Source organism: Nicotiana tabacum, chromosome 7 (genome assembly GCF_000715075.1).
Source record: "Nicotiana tabacum cultivar K326 chromosome 7, ASM71507v2, whole genome shotgun sequence".
Classification (NCBI taxonomy): domain Eukaryota; kingdom Viridiplantae; phylum Streptophyta; class Magnoliopsida; order Solanales; family Solanaceae; genus Nicotiana; species Nicotiana tabacum.
In genome coordinates this window covers 155,680,211-155,694,834 of record NC_134086.1, presented here as the reverse complement: position 1 = coordinate 155,694,834, position 14,624 = coordinate 155,680,211, and positions in this window count along the sequence as shown.

Genomic DNA, 14,624 nt, shown 5'->3' with positions numbered 1-14,624 from the left:
GATGATGTACAATAACTGCATGTAAATGGCTTCCAATTTGTTATACTTCAATACAGATATGAGCTGCAAAGCGTGCCCATTTTGTTAACAAAGTATGTACAAATGTTGCATTTGCAACACCACTTCTATTTCTACACATATTTTGATACTAATAAGATATACAGATATACCAATAAGGTATACAAATATACCACTTGGGTATCACATATATATTTTAGCATCTTTTTTCCTGCAGCAACTAGATGTAAATGCATCCCACTTTTATATACTAAAATAGAAAATAAATAGATTCTTATTGAAAATACAAGTAGCCATATAAATTTGTTGCCAAAAAGTAATTTCTCAAAGAATCATCATACCAAATATATGTCTAATGCAAGAAATGCATTTTATTTTTTTGCAATTCAAATGCTATGATTCTACGATATATGAGTTCTATAAAAATATTGAAGCATTATATCAATCTCTCTTTGGAATATTTTGGCATGTTCTCCGGTTGTGTCCTTTTCTCTCGCATTGTGCACATGTAACTGTATTTCCTTCCCAACCTCCTATGTCTCTCTTCTTTTTAGGTCTTCCTGATTTGATTTTTCCTTTAGGTGGAAGTACCACCTGCGAAGAGACATCTTCTGGAATTTGCCACATTGTTTCATAAGGCAATGGATTTACTGGTATCTCATATGTTTTCAGCAAGTAGTTTATGTTGTAGTAATCCGAGCAATACTTGTATGAATCTATATGGAATTTTGTATAACTGCCATTGCATGTGGACATGGAATATCGTCTAGCTGAAACCTCCCACAAGTGCAGTTTCTTTCATGTAGGCGCACCACATTTCTTGTTTGGCCATCAATTACTAAATGTAAGAATTCAGTTGATGGCAACACCTAGTATAATTTTAATTAAGAAAAGTCATTAGCTATATGAAGTAATAGTATTTCTTAAATAACAATATTCAGTTGTTTAGTGAAATAACTAAGGTAAAAAAGTAAAAATACAATACATGCAGTATTTTTATGATTTTGAAAATGCATATTGTCATCGTCTGTGATAAGATAGTATTATCTGCCAATATTTTTTCATACTTTGCACCAATCTTCATAAATGATTCCACTGCATCCTTCCGATTGGTGTAATTCCATTTTTGAATCAATGTTGTCATAAAGTCAAGCAAATTCACAACTGGGAGGTCTCTTGCGTGCTTGTTTGCTGCATTTACTGATTCCGCAATATTCGATGTCATGGTCATGGTTCTATTTGCCTTGGAATGCGCCCGGGACCATTTATCATATCCAATATCCATCAGGTATGTTTTCACTCTACTATCAATAGCTTCTAACTCTGCCATATGCCTGTTGAATTCTTCAACAGTGTATGCTCTTGCTAACGCAAAATATACTTCTTTGATTTGTTTTTGGCTCTTCCTGAAGTTTGTCTTTATGTTGTTCCACAGATGGAACATACATGCACAATGAGGGACTTCTAGATAGACAATTGAAGTTGCTTTCCATATAGCATCATGCCTGTCTGATACAATGTACATTCCCTCTCTTTGTCCATAGGTTTCTCTGAACTGCACAAAGAATCATTCCCACGATGCATCATTTTTCGAATCAACAATTGCATATGCAAGGGGTAGAATTTGTCATGTAAACCCAAAGAACAAAATATCAATTACAACGCACTATATTAATTTAGCATTTCATATAGTAGTATAGTCATAGGTAGGTGCAGGTGTGTAGCAAAACAACTATTTACTCTGTTGGTATACTTGTATACCATATTGGTATCATATAATATTTGCAAATATTTTTTGTTTCTTTAAGTGAATGTAATTGAATTGTACACAAAATATTAATTTAGTATTTCATATGGCAGTATAGTCATAGGTACGTGTAGGTGTGTAGCAAAACAACTATATACTCTGTTGGTATACTTGTATACCATACTGGTATCATATAATATTTGAAAATATTTTTTGTTTCTTTAACTGAATGTAATTGGATTGTACACAAAATATTAATTTAGTATTTAATATAGTATTATAGTCATAGGTAGGTGCAGGTGTGTAGCAAAACAACTATATACTCTGTTGGTATACTTGTATACCATACTGGTATCATATAATATTTGACAATGTTTTTTGTTTCTTTAACTGAATGTAATTGGATTGTACACAAAATATTAATTTAGCATTTCATATAATAGTATAGTTATAGGTACGCGCAGGTGTGTAGCAAAACAACTATATACTTTATTGGTATACTTATATACCATGCTGGTATCATATAATATTTGAAAATGTTTTTGTTTCTTTAACTGAATGTAATTGGATTGTACACAAAATATTAATTTAGCATTTCATATAGCAGTATAGTTATAGGTACGCGCAGGTGTATATCAAAACAACTATATACTCTGTTGGTGTACTTGTATACCATACTGGTATCATATAATATTTGCAAATGTTTTTTGTTTCTTTAACTGAATGTAATTGTATTGTACACAAAATATTAATTTAGCATTTCATATAGTAGTATAGTTATAGGTACGTGCAGGTGTGTAGCAAAACAACTATATACTTTGTTGGTATACTTGTATACCATACTGGTATCATATAATATTTGAAAAATGTTTTTTGTTTCTTTAACTGAATGTAATTGGATTGTACACAAAATATTAATTTAGCATTTTATATAGCAGTATAGTTATAGGTACGCGCAGGTGTGTAGCAAAACAACTATATACTCTGTTGGTATACTTGTATACCATACTGGTATCATATAATATTTGAAAATATTTTTTGTTTCTTTAACTGAATGTAATTGGATTGTACACAAAATATTAATTTAGCATTTCATATAGTAGTATAGTTATAGGTACGCGCAGGTGTGTAGCAAAACAACTATATACTCTGTTGGTATACTTGTATACCATACTGGTATCATATAATATTTGAAAATGTTTTTTGTTTCTTTAACTGAATGTAATTGGATTGTATTCTTACCCTCTGCGTCTTGCGTGGAAGCCGTGAGTATGGTCCCTCTATATGTTGACTTTAAAAAACTTCCATTAACTACAACTGTTGGCCTACAATAGACCCATCCTCTAATCGATGCATATATAGCTATGAATGCATACAAGAAGCTCCCATCTCCTTCAGTGTGTAGTCGTGTCACTGATCCTGGGTTAGCGTACTCTAACATATAAAGATATGTTGGCATTTTCTTGTATGATTCACTTGGTGATCGTCTCAATAATTGCATTGCTTTTTCTTTTGATCTCCATGCTTGCATGTAGCTTAAGTCCATACCATATGCTTTTTGGATGTCTCTCTGGATATCTGTTGGTGTATATATGGTTTTCGGGTCAACAAGTTTATCTTGTACCACAGCTGCAACAAAAGCTGAGACAGCTTGCTTTTGTGAACAAAATCTCTTATCAGTTAAACAACTGTGTACAGAATTGAAATCCGTCACTTTGAAAAGATTTGATGCTCGCAGGCTTGATGCTTTAAGTCTCCAAGTGCATTTTTCATCCACGCATTCAAGGATATACCTGTTTATAATACAAATACAATTATGTATAATGTTTTATTGATAAAAAACACACACAAAAATCCGTACAATTATATACTCACATGGTATACTCTGTTGGTATACTTATATACTGTATCAGTATCATATTTTGCTGATAAAAAATATAGACAAAGCAGCACAATTCTATACTCACATAGTATACTGATTTAGCATACATATATACTATATTGGTATTATGTTTTACTGATAATAACAAAGACAAACCAATACAGTTATATACTCGCATAGTATACTGATATAGCATACTTATATACTATACCAGTATCACTGACAAAAAATACAGACAAACCAATACAATTTCATACTCGCATAGTATACTGATTTAGCATACTTATATACTATATAGGTATCACATAGTTTTTTACTTGAAAACATGCAGACGGACCTTCTTGGGCATGATTTATGAACCCGATATTGACATTTTTCTCTAACAGCATACTGTTTCATAACGAGAGCCAGCAGGTTCTTGTCTTCATAAATTTGTCCTTTTTCAACATTTTGATGAAATTGATCAATTATGATGTTTGCATCATCAAGTTCTAAAATGGCGTCATCTCCTTCTTGCACATCAAACATAGTAATCATATCAGTGTTTTCAAATTGTGCAATTTCTGATGAAATTGGAGCAACATCGAAACTGGAGGTGCTTGCAGCTATGGTGTTTTTAGCAAACGACACACACAGAGGAAGTGTTGTCATCCCTGCACTTGATTTTTTTAATTCCATGTAAATACTAACACTCATATCGCTGCAAATTATAATTGGTGGATATCCTTGAGCAATAACATACTGAATAACTATTATTTTACTGTCCTTTTGCAGTTGCTTTGCAATTTCTCTGAGAAGTTGTTCAAATTTCCAAGAGGTCTTTATTAGAATTGCATCAACATGAAAATTTATGAAATTATTGTTATCATCCCATTCTCCACTATGCTGCAGCAGAATTGGAATATTTTCCATGATTCTGAAGTTATAATCACTTTTATGTCTTGAATTTCAACAATGCAAAATTCAACAGTGTTTGAAATCAACAGTGTTCGAAATCAAAAGTGTTCGAAATTTCAACAGTATATAGTTGCAACAGATTTTTCGAAATCAAACCTCTAGATCTCCAAACCTAGATTAGAATTTTCAGCTAAAATTCAGAAGTTTAGCTCCAAAATCAAAATCAAAACAACAGCGAAATCAAAATCTGAAAACAACAGCGAAATCAAAATCTGAAAAAAAGATGTGAATCAACATCTTCGATCTATTTTTTCACACTTAGTGATCTTCAAATTAGGGAATATTAGTGGAAATCTCAATTTTGTGCGCTGATTTTCTGAAATTTTGAGCAGCTTTTGCGTTTTTATAGGTAGGCAATTAAGCGTGGGGTAGTTATTTTAATATTCCCGTTTATTTATTAAATGGGTAGGAGATTATAATTATTTAGTGGGTAGAATTCTTTAATGGGTAGGGCAGGGTAAATAGTTTCACTTTTATAGGTACTCCTGCCTTTTTCCCTAATAATTTGTCCATGCCAAATCAGTAGGTCCACTTACTTAAAATAATCCATCTCCATAAACTTGACCCTACACAGTTGACCCATCTGACTCATCCTACAAATATAGTTGACCATTAGCCAACTGGACTCGTGACTTGATGTTATTAGCCCTAGCCAAATAGCTACTTCACCTTCCTCCACCACTCCTTTGCCAGAATTTGCAGTCCAAACACCACAACAAAAATGCAGAACCTTCTACCATGAGAGCCATTGTTTCTATTTCTCGTTTCTTTCTTAGGGTGTGTTTGGTACGAAGGAAAATATTTTCTATGAAAAATGTTTTCCTAGAAAATGAATGGTTTTATTACTTCTTTTTATTATGTGGTTAGTGAATGAATTTTTTTTTCCGGAAAACATTTTCTAGTGTTTGGTTAGAATTTAGAAAATATTCTTACTAATGTATTACTTTACTTTTTTACGCAAAACAATGCTGAAATTTATGCATGCTCCATAACTAAACAATTTTTTTTTTTGAAAAATAAAGTACTCTTTCGACAACATGAAAATAAAGTAATCATTTTGTTGAAATAAAAAAAATTCTACATCATGAAAAAAATACTCATTTTGTTAAAATGAAAGAAAATACTTTTTTTACATCACGAAAAGAAAATACTTTTTTTGTTAAAATGAAAAAATATTTTTTTATATCATGAAAAGAAAATACTCATTTGTTGAAATGGAAAAAAGTAATCTATCTATACCATATTAATTATATTTTTATTTATGGTGGGTGGGGGTGGGGTGGGGGTGGGGGTGAATTAGTGGGGACGAGGAATAGTACGAGAAAGGTCGAAAAAGAGTTTTGGCTTGAGTAGTAGACTTTTTTTGAGTTGATCCTCATATATTAAAAATTTGAAGCTTTTGGTTTGCAAAGAATTGCTATGCAAAGTTAGGAATTAAGACTAAAAAATAAACTCTGAGAATACAGAAGGTAAATTAATCTAGTTAAACAAATAATTTATAGTAGTTAAACTATTTTTAAGCAAATTTTATAATTGGAGGTGTTCTTTTATTAAAAATATATTTTGTGCAATTTCCTTTCATAATATGTAGTGAACCGATATTATAATGAAATGGATAATGGGAATCACATACACAAATATAAGAGTTCATCTTCAAACAATTACAAACACTTGAAACAAGTAACCAAATCTTCCATAGGAAGAAGAAATAAAAAAGGAAGAAGGGAGGGAGGTTCCAGATCTATCCTCTAAGAAACTAACGAAAATAAAATAAACCAAGTTCATAGCATAAGCCAAATAGAATGTTTCCTATCGTATATATGCTCCATCTAACCTCGGGTCCCAAATGTAATTTGCTAAGTTTCCGAATGTGCACCGGCCTTAGTCTTTTGGTTATTTTGATTCATAACATAATATAATTTAATTTAAGCTTGAAAATAAGGTAGCTAGACAAAATCGAACGCAAAAACCTTATCAAGTCATGCTACATTAACTTGTTCCTTTCCAAATCAGATATCTCCCCCTCCTTTGAATTCAAATGAACAGCCAGCCTCATATAATCCAAACCTTCTTGCCATATCACCCAAAATGGAATGACTTACTGTAAAATTTCCAAGGAGATCTAACAATACTGCCCCTAGCAAGGGAGGCGGAAGCAACGATGCCACCAACTACCTAATGGGCTGGTCCAGGCCCACTTAAAAGGCATCTTTTCGTCTACACAAGACCAGCCCACTAATAATTCTTCTAACAAATTCCTAGTCCTATCAGATATAGTTACTCATATGGATAATAATGAACCAGCTACAACTAGCCCAACATCCCACCGTCCTTCTAAAAAGCCCATTACCCGAATTACTACTCCAAGCTCATATTATCCAAGCACCCATTTCTGATGTCCAAACACAGACCTCCAAATTGGCCAATCCACAAATCAGCCCTACATGTGGCACTACTAATTACTACACATCTGATAACATTAACCTTTCTTCACACACCCTGCTTTTAGATGATATCTCTCACACGTCAACTGCCACACATATGCCATGTAGTATAAAGTATAAACACATCAATGCTTAACTCCATCACCCCTGCTGACCAATCAAGTAATGATACATCACAAATAGCCTCACAAATACAACCGAGTTCCTCAACACAAATTGGCATTAGTAATAATACTTATATGCATGCTACAGTACCCTATAATATCTTCACTTCCAATAAAATATAATCATTCTACTTCATGTGCTAAACAACATACAACCATCACCCCTACATCTCCCACTCACCGAGCCATTGAGCCTTCCATTATATCACATATTACTGATTCTCCTAATACAAACACTAAACCAAATACTTCACACTTAACTCCCATGCCAGAATCTGCTCAAATCCGCCCACAACTCCCACTGTACTAGACAACCCCGTCGCCTGCCCCACCTCCATATCCCGCCATACTAGACACACAAACAAATCAGGAACTCCTAAAAATCCTAGTGGAGATGAGGGAAACTCGCACGGAGTTTCTATGGTTAAAGGGTATTTATCTCGACAACCTTAAGGAGCCGTACGAAAAAAAGTTCATACTAAAATGCGCGCCAGAATTAGTCACATGCAGTCTAAACTTCCGTCTGATGACAAATCACGAAGTGGGGAAATATGCCATGGTCATAGTTCCAACACTTTGTCAGCCTCACTTAATAGCGGATCAGGAAACGATGGCCATGCAGGCTGTCATTCCTCAGCTTCCAGTTCCGATTGACCAGGTTACCACATAACCTTCCAGAATGAATTTTATAATCTGGAATTGTAGGGGTTACCACAATGCTGAATTTAGGCACCACTTCCATTCTTTGTTGGATAACCATAGGCCAGTTTTAGCTATATTTCTTGAGACCCACATGCAGGACCACACAATACTACGCGACGACTTTCAGTTCACTAATATGCAGGTGTCCGCTAATGGGCTCATAGGTGGTCTGGTGGTACTTGTGGCATGATGCTTTAATCCACTTAGAACAACTAAGGACGTTAGTGTTAGGGATACAATAGATATGCCCTAGATCCAATATCATATTTTTGTGAATGTTATTCGATATAAAAATATATGGCATTCTTTTATCATAGTTATTATTAATTGTTTGATTAATTTGATAAGGTCCTTGATTAAATTTTGAAACTTGTCATCGTGATAGAGATCATGATAATGAGAGCAAAGTCTCTTACAATTTAATCTAAATTTGTTCTTGATCGTAGGATTATTAATTTGGACATTAGTAATCCGGTTAGATCAATATTTATGTGATCGTCTTTATTGGATAAACATTAGTTGATCTCATTAACTAAATCACATAGATAGATGATGCACATAGAGATATGATCATTGAACCGACTCATTGGATAATTCCTAATAGTTAGAATTACCATAAATTGTTAATAGGATATTCTCTTGAAGAATGTGATGTAATTGTTTCCTTTGACCTGAGATCGTCATAGTAATTGACAAATTATTTATTGTGCTTTGATACCAGACATCTATGGCCCTAGGGCGATAGTTGAAAGGATATTGGGTACGATTAAATACTTGTAGAATTAGTGATTGATCAAGATGGAATCTGTCAACTCTTAGTAATGAGTTTAAGCTCCATGTTGTCATGAATTATAAACGACCAAATTAAGACCTTGGTCAGGGCAATTGAATGAAAGAAGAAAGGAGTTTCTTAGGTCATTCAATGATCGATTATATTTGACATGAACACATAGTTGGTCGCCTATTAAGATTTGACAGTTGAACCATATCCTAGGGTGATCCAGAGCTATAAGGACAAAAGGAATTACTACATTATTCTTCTACTAGTTCTTGAGAGTAAATTGTATACTTCATGCTATCCGGTCGTTAAGGAGTGTTGCTAGACACCACCCTTGATTAGTATATTGATGTGGTCAATTTACTACTGGTTTAGTATTGAACCTATGAGGCCGCACACTAACGAGTGTTCTGATCTTTGCTAAAGGATTAATTACTTTATTATTTGTTAATTAAATTAAAGAATTTAATTAGTCAAATAAATTTAGTTAGTTAGTCCAAATGAAATATTAATTATATTTTTTTCCTAGCACAGAAGATATAATTAATATTGTGAACAAGTTGAAGTTTTCTATTTGGAATAGAAAATTAAAATTGTCTCTTGGTTGAAATATATATATGATATATATAATTAATATTTATTTATATAAGGTATGTATATAAAATATTAATGAATGACTTATGAATCAAATCCAATTAAGAACTGGATTTTCACGTCAAAGTCCATAATTGGACGAGTCGCTACCTAAACCCATAAAAATGGGATTTGTATTTTTCTATAGTAAAATACTAATAAGGATATTATAATCCAATTTGGTATTGAAATTTATGGAAAGTCCATAAATCATAAAGTCCAATAAGAACGGCAGTAACGAAATTTCCCTGCGAAATTCCATAAAGTTAATTTGTGGAATTAAAATTATTACCCTAAGTAAATCATTACCTCAACCAAATAGGAATAAGGTTTATAGGTGATATTATATAAAGGGTGATGGAGAAAATTTGTCGCACTAATTATGGAGAAGAAAATCACTTTGTGAAAGTGAGAATACAATACAAAGCCAAGAGAGAAAATACAATTACAAGAAAAGGTGTTTCTTGTTCTTCTACAGTTGAGTTGAGATTTTTGAGAAAAAATTTCAGCACAAGGTTTCAATCAGTTTGTTCGCGTGTTTCATTGTTCAAAGAGTTGATAGCAAGGATCGGTCTCGGTGTGGATACTCATAGAGTCTTCGCACTATCGAAGAAATTTTAAAACGACTCTCTTCACCAGGTACGTCTTAGATTCGATCTTTGACATGTAAATAAATTTTAAACACGAAAAGATCTGCCTAAGATTGTTATTGTCTTCCGCTGCGTGTTACGAACATCTATACGCAATCCTTCAGTCAAAACAGGAGATCTACTGCCTTGTTCAAGTATGTCCCTCCACACCTAAATGGTTATTATCTGCAATTTATGCTAGTAATTATTACCAGACTAGGAATACATTATGGGATAATTTAATGTTTTTTCATGATACTTATGTTCAAGGTCCGTGGCTAATGGGGGGATTTTAACGAAATACATAGCTCACAGGAAAAATTTGGTGGTCTGCCAATAAGCAACAATACGGCAGACAACTTTGCAAATTGTATAAACTACTGCAATTTGATGGATTTAGGGTTTCGGGGTAGCCGTTATACATGGACCAATAAACGTCGCCATGGATATACAATTTTAGAACAGCTAGACCGTATTTTAGCAAACTATGATTGGTTAAATATATACACTGAGGCAACAGTGCAACATTTACCAAGAACGTATTCGGATCACTGTCCTCTTTTATTAACATTAGAGTCTAGGCGTCCTGTTACCAAAAAGATTTTTCGTTTTGAGACAATGTGGACATCACACCCACAATTCCAGCACTTAGTCCATCAAGTCTGGGCAAACAATTTGGACCTTATTAGTACGACTAATTTATTCCAGGAAGCGGTCCTGCACTGGAATAAATACACTTTTGGTAATATATTCAATTGCAAACGTAAGCTATTAGCTCGGCTCGCGAGCATTCAATCTTCTACCACTATCCTACTAGTACCTTTCTTCTAAATCTAGAACACCAACACAAGACTATAGTAACATTCTTCACTTAGAGGAAGCTTTTTGGAAACTTAAATCTCGTATAGCTTGGCTCAACGATGATGATACCAATACTAAATATTTTCATATGTCAACAATTCAACGACACCGGAAAAATAGGATAACTGCTCTAAATGACACGGTAGGTAACTGGTGTTTCAACCCAACGGAGATCCATCAACAAATTTTGGATTATTACCAAAAATTGTTTACTACTGAACACACACAATCTTCCAATGACATTCGTCTGGCATATTCAAATACAATCAGCCTAGATGATTTTCGTTTATTGGAGGTACCTATTAATGATGTTGAAATAACTCGTGCTCTTAATGGTTTTAAACCTTACAAAGCTCCTGGTCTGAATGGCCTACATCTTTATTTCTACCAAAAATACTAGCACGAAGTAGGCCTTAAGGTCAAGCAGTTCTGTCATCAAATTTTCCTTGATAAGGCAATTCCTTCAAACCTTAATTGCACTTATATTTGCCTCATTCCCAAAGTCAAGTACGCGAATACAATCCAACAATATATGCCTATAAGTTTGTGTAACACTATTTACAAGCTAATCACAAAAATTTTAGTTAATAGACTAAAGCCTGTGATTTAAAAAATTATCGGTCCAACACAGACTAGCTTCCAGCAAGGAAAGAGAGCTTCAGACAATGCCATAATAGTTCAGGAAATAATAACTCATTTCCAAAAAATGAAAGGGAAAACTAGTTACATGCTTCTAAAGTTAGACCTCAAAAAAGATTTTGATCGCCTAGAATGGTCTTTTATCAGAATTACACTTCTTTATTTTAACATCCCTAACTCAATAATCCAGTTAATCATGTCTTGTATTACCACTACAACGACATCGATACTAATTAATGGAACCCGTACGTCCTACTTCAGTCCACCGAGAGGCATTCATCAAGGGGATATTTTGTCTCCCGACATATTTATAATGTGTATGGAGATGTTCTCTCGTAGATAGAATAATCAGTAGATTACCTACACTGGCATCATATTCATATTTCAAAAAATGGTCCCGATATCTCTCATCTTTTCTTTGCCGATGACATCATACTTTTTTCTAAAACCAATACACGAAGTTGTCATGCTATTATTGATGTTATCAATTATTTTAATCAAAACCCGAGCCAAAAAATCAACTTCCAAAAATCTAAGATCTTTTTCTCAAAAAATTGCTCGGATTCAACTAAATCTTTTGTGCTGCAATCATTTGCAATGAAGGAAGGCCAGTCTTATGGCAAATATTTAGGCTTTCCCATTGTTTAACCAAAAAATAAAATTTTAGTCAAAGCTAAAATTTAGAAGAACACGAGTTACTGATAATCGAAAGAATATGTAAAAGAGAGTAATTTAGGTAGCAAGAATATAATCAGGAGAAAAATAAGTAAACCAAAGTATATTCCAATAGTGTTTCGTGTCCCTACAATTGATCAATTATCTCCCTTTTATAGCTATTTGGGAGATATGCGTTTTGCCCTTGTCTTAATAAGGCTATTATGAATAATTAAAGATATTGAATGCTACGTTACACAATCATTATATTTAATACAGATTCTCTAACGTATTCAGTTTTTAATGCTCATTAAACACTGTATTTGTACTCTCATATATTGTCAGATTCATTCCCCTGAATTCCCTTACCTAAATGACTTAAATAGATTCGGGCGCCGAGTCCTTTGAATATCTGCCTGTGTCTCTTCCTTTGCCTTTGCTTGTATCTGTTGCAACTCGTGTCTCTTTGCTAGTTGTAACTCTGTGACTAGTCTACATGTCTTGACACGTTATCTTTATTCCACTTTAATATGTTAACTCGATTTTTTCCAATACAAATAGTCCCCCACTTGCCATTTATTCATCAATTGAATATTTGGGAAGTGAATTTCATTAAAACAAGAATTTTTGTCACCATTAATGCTATGACAAAATTGACGCTTCAATTGTCGCTTCTATTTAATGTTCTTTACACGTGTCACCTTTTTATTAGTTCTGTAATTCTGCAACCCTTTTTAAGGTTTTTTCATGGCTCCATTATTCACGAAGCGTCAGTTATCATTATTATGGTACTTCCATCATCACACTTTTTCCTTCGGTCGCTTATCAGTATAAATATAACTTCTTTCTTTGTCTTTTCCACATAAAGTTTATTGAATATTCAGTCTCTCAAATCCCTGTTTGCTTCTTTATCGTATCATCCTTCTTCATCATGTCTTCTTCAAATTCTAACCCTAGAAGGGTTCCCAAAGTTGATTCCTTCCCTAATGCCTCCATTAGAAGTAGAAGTAGAAGGGGAGGTAGGCTTCGTAATTTAGGATTTGTTCGCGATTTTTCCACTCCTTTACCTAGTTCTGGCCCTTCTTCTAGAACTAGGGGTTCACTTTCACAAAGATCTTCTTCAAGAGGTAAAGAACCTTCTGAACCTCTTCGTGAGCCTACAATAGAGGAGATAGTTCTGTAGGAACTATCTTTTTATCATGACATAGAATCTCTTAGGAACCAAGTCTCTGGTTTAGATCGTGTTGATATTTATCCCAGTCAAATTTCAGAAGGTTTGATTTTTGTAGTTCGTAGAGACTATCATTGGAATAGTGATTTCCCTATTATTATCCCAAATCCAAATCAAAGAATTACCTCTTACATAACCGGGTTTTCTTTTATTTATACATACCCTTTCACCTTAGGATTTAGACCATCTATTGACCCTGTTATTCTTGAGTTCTGTCGTTTCTTCGATGTTTGCTTGGGTCAAATTGGCCCAATCATATGGAGGGCTATTGCCTGTTTGAGGCATTTGACCAACACAGCTGGTGTTCCCTTTACTTTCCCTCATTTGATTCACCTTTACTCCCCTAGACTCTTCCACAATGGTATTTTCACACTAGTAGCCAGGAGCAAGAGAGTTTTGGTGAGCCCTGAGGATGACAAAGACCGTGGCTGGTATGCCAGGTTTGTTGCTGCCCCTACTGTTAGTTTAGTGGGTGATGATAATGTTCCCTTCCCTGAGAAGTGGAATTTTGCACGTAAGTCTTTTTAACTTTCTCGTACCTTTTTTCTTCAAATTTGTCAACTTTTCTAATTTTGCTTCTTCTTTTTTTTAGCAACCATGGGAATTGTGTAAGACGTTCCCAATTTCCGTGATTGGGTAGACAAGTTATTGAGGACCGCACCAATGGATGGTAGGTCTTGGAAGACACTTTCTAACTGTTTTGGTTGGAAAGTAAAAACTCATGGTAAGAACTTTTATTTCATCTTTTCGTGTATATTTTTTTTATTGCACTAATTTCAATCCATCTTTTTATCAGGATTTGCTATTCGTGGAGTCACTGCCGAGGCAGTCGCGGCTTCCCGCATCTCTTTGGAAAGGGCTCAAGAAATAATCTTGGGTTCTTCTACAAAAAGAAAAGCCGTTACCGTTGAGGAACAAGACTCTGAAGAGGAGGAAGACAGGGGCTCTTTGGTGACAAGGCCACGAGCTTGAAGACGCATCATTTCTGATGATGAAGCAGAGGTGCCCGAGGTATCCCCCCGTTGTTCTGTTCCTCTTACCGAGTTTGCTGAGACTCCGGTACTAATTCTTGATGATGACGTTGCTCCCGCTGCTGCTCATGACTCTGCTGAGCAGCTTTTTATTAGTGGGTTTGGTAGTAAAGGCTTAGGTCCTGTTTTGGATGAAGTACCATTGGCTTCTTTTTCGACAGTCGTGTTTGTAAGTCATTCTTTGCCAGTTTCGATTGTTTTTGTTCCTCCCCAGACTATCTTTACCACCTCTTATGTTCCTCATTCGACAATTC